Raw genomic sequence first — 10,797 nt, 5'->3', positions numbered from 1 at the left:
TCCCCCCAGATGCTTCTGCTTATACCAAGAAGCTTTTCGCACCAGGCTTCGACTTCCGCTTCCACCTTTTGTCGTTGATCTTTTTCATTTTTTAAATATTTCCCTAGTTTCGATAGTGTCAAACTCCTTTAAGTTTCTGATAGGATTTTTTTTCCTCTGTCATTTAGCTGAAGTCCAGCCAATCCTTTCCTTATTTAGAAATTTCTATACCTTCAAGCATCATCCTTCGGCCAAGGACTGGTGGTACTTCTCCCCCTAGTTCGGTAGAAAGGGGTTGTTGAAAGGTGCCCCCTCTTCTATCCACAACTGGAAGGAGAGGTACTTCTATGTCCGATGCCCGACCTTGGAGCTGGGGTTGCCCCCTGGGGCTCCCTGAGGGACTCCGTCTGTCGGGCTTCTAGCCTGGGAAGGGATGACCTTGAAGCCTCCAATAAACTCGAGGCTTATCCAGCTCCTCTCCTCTCCGACCTTCTGAAGGAGCAACTTTTATTTAACGTCGGCCTAAGCCCTCTCAATCTTGTCAGTATTTTTTTTTTTTTTTGGTCATTTGCTGCTTCTCCTTTCTTCTTGTACTTTTTTTAAGCTGTGCTGATCTTCCTTCATTGCAGATATGGATGCAAACGTAGCTTGAATGCTAGCCAAGGGTCTCAAGACCCACAAGAAGAAAGGCGCTGTGACTTCTAGGTCAGTGAAGAAGGCAAGGGTAGGGGAGACGAGCTCGGCCGCGCCTGCCCAGGTGGCCATTGCCGTCGATGCCCCCTCCGACGTCGAGCCCGCAATCTCTCGAGCCTCTTCAAGAAGCCCCCCGACCGAGGTTCCTGCTCCAGAGGCTTATCCGAGGAGGCACTGGGGGCTGAAAGGAGGAGAAGAAAGAAGACATTGGCCCGCAAGACCCGCAGCAACAAGGCTGCCATTGAGGGGGCCAACGGCTCCGAAGAGGATCCGAGGGAGAATTCCTTCAACATTAGGGATTTAATAAAAAGATTGGTCGACGGGTGCATCCTGCCAGAGGTCGTCCACAGGATCGTCTACGTTGATTCTGAACAGAGGGTTTGGGACTCTCTGGGGTCCTTTCTCTATTGGGAATAGTGTCCCAAAGCCAATCGTCAGCCTGTTGATGGTTGTGCTCATTTTTGTATATGTACATGAATTATGAATTAATTATTTTGGCATTTTTCATCACAAAATATTTCATCTTCTAATGAACTCCTATGTTGTGGTGAAGTCCTTAGGACTATTTAGACTCGACAAAGGAGGATTTGTCGTTTAGTCCTTAAATCTATTCGCAACCAAATGATACGTTGTTACCAAGGACGACAACATTTATCAAGCATAGGTCGTTGTGTGCCATATAGGTTGGTTGTCCTCTTAACCAATGAGTGTGGAGACATTGGTATGGCATACAGGTGAGATGTAAGGGTACCTCTGCACTGAACGTGATTGACTCCAGAGCTATTTCTGCTGTCAAGATTTGCTTCGATAGAATATGGGTATAAATGTCCCTCTGACCTGAGACCGCCACGGTGACTTGCAAGCAACTCACTGCACTTAGGCACTGGACTACCTGAATTTCTATTCAATGACGGAAGGCTGCTGGGTGTAGTCAAGTACTTGACTTGTCAGTGCGTGTGTCAAGATGGGATTGACCATTCCAGTTCAGGAGCTGTGTACAGTCATGTTTCAATTTAGCAAAACCTTGGCCAGGGTAGTCTTTGTGAGGAGTCACAGGATTGTTTGAGTTGAGCATGATTTGGATGATCTAATCAGGGTTGATAGTTTAACCCTGAGTCGTCCTAAACACAGAGGTCAAAAGGATGAATTATACAGTAACCACATTCACGTAGGTTCTGAGTGTTGCGATTGCGACTATTCGACCTATCCGATTGTCGGATACCATTGCTAGATGGTCACTTCAATTAGTACAGGAATTGGTTCCTGTGCTGCCAGCTTAGGTTCGAACCTGCAGGGTCACATACATTAGAGGTTCCTATCTGATCTGTGAAGGAAAAACTGCCTTTTTCCTGTGTAGGATCTTCCAGATTTCACCAAATCTGGGGCGGAATAAATTTTATGTTTTTTATCCTATGCTATTTCAGATCTAATATCTATTAGATCTAATTTTATTATCTGATATTTAAAATTTAAAATTAAATCTAAAAGTATAAGAAATATAGATATACCTTAAGGGTAATCTAATTACCCTGTAGATGATCGCAGCACTGCCTGAGGTTCTGATGTAGCCACGCAAGTGCCTGGCCTCTACCAGTATCCACTCAGGTAGGACCTAGAACATCTTCTCCTTGCAATTCTATGCTCTAAAAATCAGATCAATATCTAATTTGGAAGTACTTCAGAACTCCTTCTGAAGTTGGAGCAGCAGCCTATCGAAGATGTCCTGCAGCCTTCTGTTCCAGGCGTCACCACGCCTTGTACCTTTACCAGATGAATGTCCAACTTCTTGGACATGAAGAGAGGAGAGAGGAGAACAGGGAGGATGTAGAGAAGGGAGGAGGGGGTAGCAGCTAATAGGTTTTTTGCATAAAATAAGTTCTATCTCAAAACCCTAGGAGCAGCAGGGTTTATATAATTTCTGTATGCTGCGCAGTGCCACATCATTCGACCAATAAAAAAATTCTAATAAATTTTGGAAAAATTTTGATTGGTGGAGTGATATCATCTGATCATATCAAATAAGAACCCCACCTTATCTCCAAAAGGTGGCACCAACATTGGATAAGCACAAATAGAGTGGCGCCAAAGAGTCCAAGTTTATTAGGACTCTTTGGTTCTTATCCATTTGGGGCACCCACTTAAATCCAATTGGGCTCACACCATAATCTGATTATAGCACCCAATTTGATTAGGTTTAGGCATGTGGACACTCCACAAAAATCCTCCAATAAGTCCTCTTCAGTTTAAGACCCATATGTCAACTTTTGACAGATGTTCTAAAATGAAATTGGCAGGTGCTAGAAATTAGCAGGTGTTGTCTTAAATTTATCTCATGAATTAAGACAAACCTTTTCTGAGCTGGACATGCTTCAATTTGACTGAGAGAAATCTTTCTAAGGTTCTCTAGATGAGTCAGATCACATTTGGCTCAGTAGAGACAGAAAAGAATACACGAGGAGAAAGTTAGGCTCAATCGAGTGCTAACACGATTTTCTTGAACCTAATTGGATCTTATCCAAATCAATTAGGATAGCCCAATTGATGACATCCAGACCCTAACCCTTATTTGTGTGACCCAGTTAGGTTCAATTCTATATGGTAATGAGACATGTCATGATCTCATCATCGACATCATCGAAACTCCTTTCGATGGACCAGAACTCTTCTGATTCAAACAATTAGAATGATCGATCATCAAAATCATTCTAATTGCTCTCAAAATTCACCAGTGACACCTAGCAGTATATGATGGCAATCCATCAAAACTGAAGATGAACCTCTTGGTGCAGCTACCTGTGTGATTGAGTTCCTCTATCTTGAGTCCCGATTGAATTAGGATTAAGGTGAACTCGTCAAACCCAACATCAGTCATATGAATCAATCGATTGATTCGAGTCCGATGTGAAACCCCAATGAAAAACTCTTTTCCATTATTTCACTCTGCCATGGCCATGGTCTTAAGGACTCGATCTTTCGATCACCATAGAACTACTCCTCTCATCTACTGAGGTTGATAGATCCCATCTTGGTGCGATCTGGTTCCTACAATGAACATGCTACAGCCAACATACACCTCAGAGTTTCGAATGGCTAGGAGACTGAGTTATGGTGTAGTCAAATTATAACACACTCAAGGTGAACCGTCGATGCACCTCAGGTCAAAGAACTAGACACACAACTGCAGCATCGAGCTAGTCATCGATGAGAAGGTAGACTTCCTTATGACTGCTTGAGGTGGTCACGCTCAGTACTCTCGTTCTTAACGAATATCTGTACTCTCACTCCAGTATCTCCACACTATAGACTCAAGACTCATCTACTCTAAGAAAGCAATCGTACACCAACTTTTCAGATCGATCACCATCCTCGTGATGATCCTATGGTCAGGAGCAGTTTATGAGTTAGTTATGTAAATTCATGCCTTAAATTTTAACTTGTTGAAAATATGAATTAACATTCTCACTAACTCAAAGGATGTATCACAGACACAATGTACATAATGTGATAGAAGAATAACCCTTTTATCATTTATAGTCAAAATTATAATTTTGCCCTTAGATTTGAACAGGAATGTGTCAGCCAATCTGGCATCTAGGGCACACATCTAACAAACTCCCACTTGACCTAATGCCAATTGGCAACATATCTAAGTCCCATCTTCTCAAGGTGGGCTTCGATCTTCTATTGGCCCAATGGCTTAGTCAACGGGTCTACCACATTATTTGTGGAGTCGACTCTCTTGACCTCGACATAACCTTTTTCGAGGTAATCACGGATCAGATGGAATCGCCGCTCGATGTGCTTGGACTTCTGGTGAGATCTTGGCTCTTTAGCTAGGGCTATGGTGCCATTATTGTCGCAGTAAAGAGGTATGGCATCCGATGACATCACTCCAAACTCTGCGGCAAACTTCTTATACCAGAATACTTCCTTTGTAGCTTCTGATGCAGCAATATACTCTGCCTCCATGGTGGAATCTGCAATCACCATCTGCTTGGAACTCTTCCAGCTGACTGCACCACCATTGCAAATGAACAGACTTTCAGATGTCGACTTTTGATCATCTATATCAGACATAAAGTTTGAGACTGTAAATCTCTGAACCTGGAGTTCTCCATTTCCAAAGACTAGAAACATATCCTTAGTCATTCTCAAGTACTTAAGGATACATTTCACAGAAGTCCAGTGCTCTTCTCCTAGATTCGACTGATATCTGCTTGTGACACTTACAGCATGGGCTATATCAGGTCGTGTACATAGCATAGCATACATGAGGCTCCCTATTGTGGAAGCATAAGGGATCTTGCTCATGCGTTCAATCTCCTTAGGTGTGCTAGGGCACATCTTCTTGGAGAGATGAATGCCATGTCTAAAAGGTACTAAATCTCTTTTGGAGTTTTTCATGCTAAATCTTTTTAGCACCTCCTCTATGTACATCTTCTGTGAAAGTCCTAGCATCCTATTTGGTCTATCTCTATAGACCTTAATACCCAATATAAAGGATGCTTCTCCTAGATCTTTCATAGAGAACTCCTTAGACAACCATATTTTGACTGAGGTCAACATAAAAATATCATTTCCAATTAGGAGGATGTCATCAACGTACAGTACGAGGAAGATAATTGTGCTCCCACTGACCTTCTTGAACACACATGGTTCCTCCTTGTTCTTGATGAAACCAAATATTTTGATCACATCATTGAAACGAGTATTCCAGCTCCGAGATGCTTGCTTAAGTCCAAAAATAGACCTTTGCAGCTTGCAGACCTTGTGATCATTATCACTGGATGTGAAATCAAGCGACTGTTCCATATAGATATCTTCCTCAAGATATCCATTTAAGAATGCCGTTTTCACATCTATCTGCCATATTTCATAATCGAAATAGGCTGCAACAGCAAGCAATGTGCGGATAGATTTTAGCATGGCTACGGGTGAGAAGGTATCCTGATAGTCAATGCCTTCGCGCTAACTATAATCTTTCGCTATGAGCCTAGCCTTGAATGTCTCCATATTTCCATCTACACCTATCTTTCTCTTGAAGATCCATTTACACCTAATAGGTACAATACCTTCAAGTACATCTACCAAGGTCCAGACTTGGTTTGATTGCATCGAGTCAATTTCTGATCTCATTGCCTCTAACCATTTCTCGGAGTCGATATCTGATATTGCCTCATCATAGGTCTTGGGGTCATCACCATGAGCCCCATTTCCCATGAGGAATATTTTCTCTACATCCTCTTGTATGGTACCTAAGTACCTTTCAAGAGGACGGAAAATCCTAGTCAATCTACGAGGTAGAAGAGGTTGTGTTAGGACTGGTTCTAATTGATTTGGTTCCTTAGGTTCTTTAGCTCGTTGCTCTTGAGAGACATTCTCCTTGAGCTTAATTATTCTTCCGATGCTACTATCTTGAATAAACTATTTTTCAAAAAAAATAGCATGTCAATTCACAATCACATTGTGATCTTCCGAAATATAGAAATAGTATCCTAATGACTCTTTAGGATATCCTATGAACCAAGCTCTAAAAGATCTGAACTCCAACTTGTCCACCTGCTGTCTCTTGACATGAGCCAGACAACCCCAAATTCTGAGATGACTCAGACTTGGCTTCTTACCATGTCATATCTCATACGGTGTGGTAGGTATGATTTTAGAGGGAATCCTATTCAATACATATATTGCTGTCATGAGACAATATCCCCAAAGAAACTCAAGGAGGTCCGTGAAGCTCATCATGGAACGGACCATATCTAATAGGGTCCGATTTCTTCATTCTAAAACTCCGTTGAGTTGTGGCATTCCCGATGGAGTCCATTGAGAGACTATGTCATTATCCTTAAGATAGTCTAGGAACTTCCGACTAAGGTATTCACCTCCTCGATCTGATCGAAGAACCTTAATGGGCTTTCCTGTTTATTTTTCTACCTCATGCCTAAATTCTTTGAACTTTTTAAAGACTTCAGACTTGTGTTCATTAGAAATACATACACGTACCTAGACATATCATCGATAAAAGTAATGAAGTAGACATAGTTGCCTCTAGCCGGCACATCAAATGGGCCACACACATCCATATGTACTAGGGCAAGTAGGTCTATGGCCCTTTCTCCATGTCCTGTAAAAGGGAGCTTGGTCATTTTGCTTTGAAGGCATGATTCACAAACTGGATATGACTCGAAAGTCAACGGACTCAATAGCTCGGATTTCTTTAATTTGTTAACCCTGTCTTCTGCTATATGACCTAGCCTTAGGTGCCATAGATACCTATCATTTAGACTATCTCTAGGCCTTTTAATTTCTATGGCATTCATATTTTGCTCGATATGAAATACAGATACATCAATATGTAGCTGATAGAGACCATTAATAAGAAAATTATTTGCAACTTTATTATTTTCATAAAATATGTTATAATGGTCCTTATGAAAGCTAATCACATAGCCTTCTTATGCTAAACATGAAACAGAAATTAAATTCCTGCTTGCTGCAGGCACATAATAACAATCTCTTAAAACTAAATCTAATCCTAATGGTAATCACAGAGGGTAGGTTCCTACGGCTACAGCAGCAACACTTGCTCCATTCCCAACACGTAGGATTATCTCCCCATCCCTCAGCCTCCTACTCTCCTCAAAATCCTGCATAGAAGTGCATAAATGAGCACTAGAACCAGAGTCAAGCACCCAACTGGATGCAGAAGAAACCGTAAGATTAGATTCGATAATGAGCATACCTCCAGAAGGACCATCCTTCTTGTTCTTGCCATCCACCTTCTACTTCTTCACGGACTTCTTTTTCTTTCCAAAAGATTTTCTCTTGGAAGAAGTCCGCTCCACAGTAAGAACTGAGCCTTTTGAACCTTTCATTGAAAGCTCAGCCGTAACCAGCATATTCATTAACTCGGCCAAGGTACATTGCATCTTATGCATATGAAAATTCATGATGAACTGACCATATGCATCAGACAAGGACTGAAGGATCACATCAATCTGAAAATCCTTGTCTAAGATGATATCAAGCTTCTCAAGCTCCTCAAGATCCTTGATCATTGTCAAACAATGATCTTGGACTGACTGCCCATCACGCATCTTGGCCTTAAAAAGTCTTTGACAGACTTGATACTTGGCCGCGCGACTCTGTTCACCAAACAACTCTTGTAGGTGAGCCAACATTTGGTGGGTAGTCAAAATATTTTCATGTTGGCACTGTAAATCATTAGACATTACACCCAACATTTAGTACCTGGCTTTGTTATCATCATCTGTCCACTTTTCCAGAGATGCTCTCTGTTCAGCAGTCGGACGTGCTGGCATGGCAGGTGGGTCCTGGTCCAAGACATGAGTTAATTTTTTGAAATCCAGAATAATTCTATAGTTCCTCAACCAGTCCTTAAAATTTGGTCCAGTCAGTTTATGAGTGTCTAAAATTTTGGTCAGGGGGTTTGAAGCAGACATGTTTCCTATAGAGAGTCAAAAGTTTCAAGTTAGATTTTGTAATCAGACTCAATCAATTTATTTAGGATTTTTATTTTTAAATAAATTAGGCTCCCACTATTTTCTCAGATCTCTACACTCCCTTGGTAGAGATGTGAAAATCTCCGTGATTAGTGATTTCTAGTGGGTGGTGCAGTCTCACCGACTAGCTCATCACCTCACCTAACAGTTATTGATGATGGGTCAACCGATGAGTGGACAACTCTTGTCCAATGATTCTCTAATCATGGTGCACCCAAAACTTGGTCTCTAATTCATGAAGCTCACCGTATTCAGGATATTGCTCCAATCTTTAGTTAAGTCAAACCCACCATTTGCACGAACTAGATTTTTGATTGGGTCCCTCACCGTATCCGAAATATTGAGCCCAACCCATCCTCTAATCCATAGCATCCAATGCCTAATGGACATGGTTGTGTCTTTCTGATGCAACTGAGCCACTGTAACCAGCCAAGAACAATCAACCCCGGGAAGGGCCCGCACGTCCACAATGGTGGAAGACCTAGACTTAATATTTTCTTAGGAAGATTTGATTTAGGTCTCTTTAAACTTGACTTGACATAGTCATAACAATTATGACTAACCTAGTGGCATGGGTTAGCTCGAATTGTTAGCCACCTCAAATCAGAACTGGGTCGACACATATGGCCAGGTAAGTGAGACCGATGGGAGGGATATGCCATTAACTCGACAAAAATGCATTCGAGTCGAGTAGCTCCCAATTAAAAAGTAGTCGGTCACATCTGCCCAACTTACCTTAGACACCAAATTATCAAACCAAAATTAATTGAGTTAGTCTACAATCCAGGCTCTAACCACTGAGCCAAATTAGGTCTTAACTTGATCAAGTCACATCTAAATGTGATTCAACCTTGACCTAGACTTAATCCTATTAGGCTGGTCAATTATTAGCTTTCATGATCCCACCTAACCAACTCTTGATTCGGTTTGATCAACCGCTAGACCTAATTGAGCTACCCAAGCCCGAACCCAATCTTATGAAAATATCTTAGATCTGAAATTCTCAATTTTAGACCTAACTTAATTTCATAATCTCAATACATTAATTAAGTTTGGGTTCTTAAACAAAGCATGTAAAATAAATCCTAGGGTTTCAGGATCTAGGGTTTTGCAGAAAAGTAAGTTTTGATTTCTGATTAAGGATGAATGCGCGGCACCCCTACACATCATATGAACACCTCATTGAATGAGAAGAGAGAGTCTTAAAACCTTACTTTGCTCTTATGACCGGACGGCCATGAGGAACACCTTAATCAGAAATATAAATTTAACTACAAAACTAGTTAAATCTAAATTAACATATCACATATACAATTTAAGATCTAACTAATACATGCTTTGCATACATCTCATGTATCAAAAATCAATCTAATTAACATGCTTTCATATCTGATACATCACATGTAATATCTAAAAAATAAAATTTAAATTGAACTATTCAAAATAAAAACTATTCTAGACAAGTTACTAGAACAATTCTACAACTAGTCTAGGCACGCAACAGATCAATTTTATGAAATAATTAAAATTTTATTTTTTATTTTTTGATCTGATTATAACAATTATAACATCAAAAATAGAGAATAAATTATATTTAATTCATATTTCAATCTCATTAAAATATAAAACTTAAGACTATTCATGGATTCAATTAATCCTAGTCTAGTTATGCATCTCATGTATGTTAGATCTTCTTAGATTTAATTTTAGATATTTTGATTTTAGATCCTATCATATCTGATGTGACATCTAAAATTATTTAATATCAGATAGATTAAAATTAAAATCATATCTAAAATAGATCTGAAATAGAGCCAACAACCTGGCTCTAATACCACTTGAAGGAAAAATCATCTTTTTCCTGTGTAGGATCTTCCAGATTTCACCAAATTTGGGATGGAATAAATTTTATATTTTTTATCCTACACTATTTTAGATCTAATGTCTATTAGATCTAATTTTATTATCTAATATTTAAAATCTAAAATTAAATCTGTTGGTGCAAAAATCTGCTTGCACCGGAGAAGCTGGAGTTGGGGAAGCTGCGGTCGCCGCCGGGACCTGCAAGGGAAGTCTAAACCGGAGGTGGGGTTGCTCCGGCAAGACCCTCCGACGCTCAAGTCAGTTCTCTACCTCAACAAGAATGGAGTGCTCAAACGAAGAATTTAGCAGAGTTTTGGGATAAGAAAATGAGCTTAAAGAATAATGTATCTGGGTCCCCCTTTTATAGGCGGAGGAGGCAACGGATTGATGGCGACGTTTGTAACCGTCTGGTAGTGGGCCGCCCATGGTTAGGAGAATTGATTGCAAAGGATAGTGGAGTAGACGCATGGCCATCACCGTGGCTCGCCACGTGGAATCTGTTACGAGGGGTGGAGCAGCGTCCGTTGTCGTGACTCGCCAGCGGATGGGAGAATCGCATGGAATCCGTCGCAGGAGGTGGAGCAGGTTCGTGGCCGTTATTGTGGCCTGCCAGGGGGTAGTGGAGCTATGCGGAATCTGCCACAGGAAGTGGAGCAGGGTGGCGATGGTTACTCCGGCCTGTCAGGGAATGATGGAACTGCGCGGAGTCCGCCACAGGAAGTGGAGCAGGGTCGTGGCC

Source organism: Elaeis guineensis, chromosome 2 (assembly GCF_000442705.2).
Source record: "Elaeis guineensis isolate ETL-2024a chromosome 2, EG11, whole genome shotgun sequence".
NCBI classification, from domain to species: Eukaryota; Viridiplantae; Streptophyta; class Magnoliopsida; order Arecales; family Arecaceae; genus Elaeis; species Elaeis guineensis.
The sequence above is the reverse complement of the archived record's forward strand: the minus strand, read 5'-3'. Positions refer to the sequence as shown.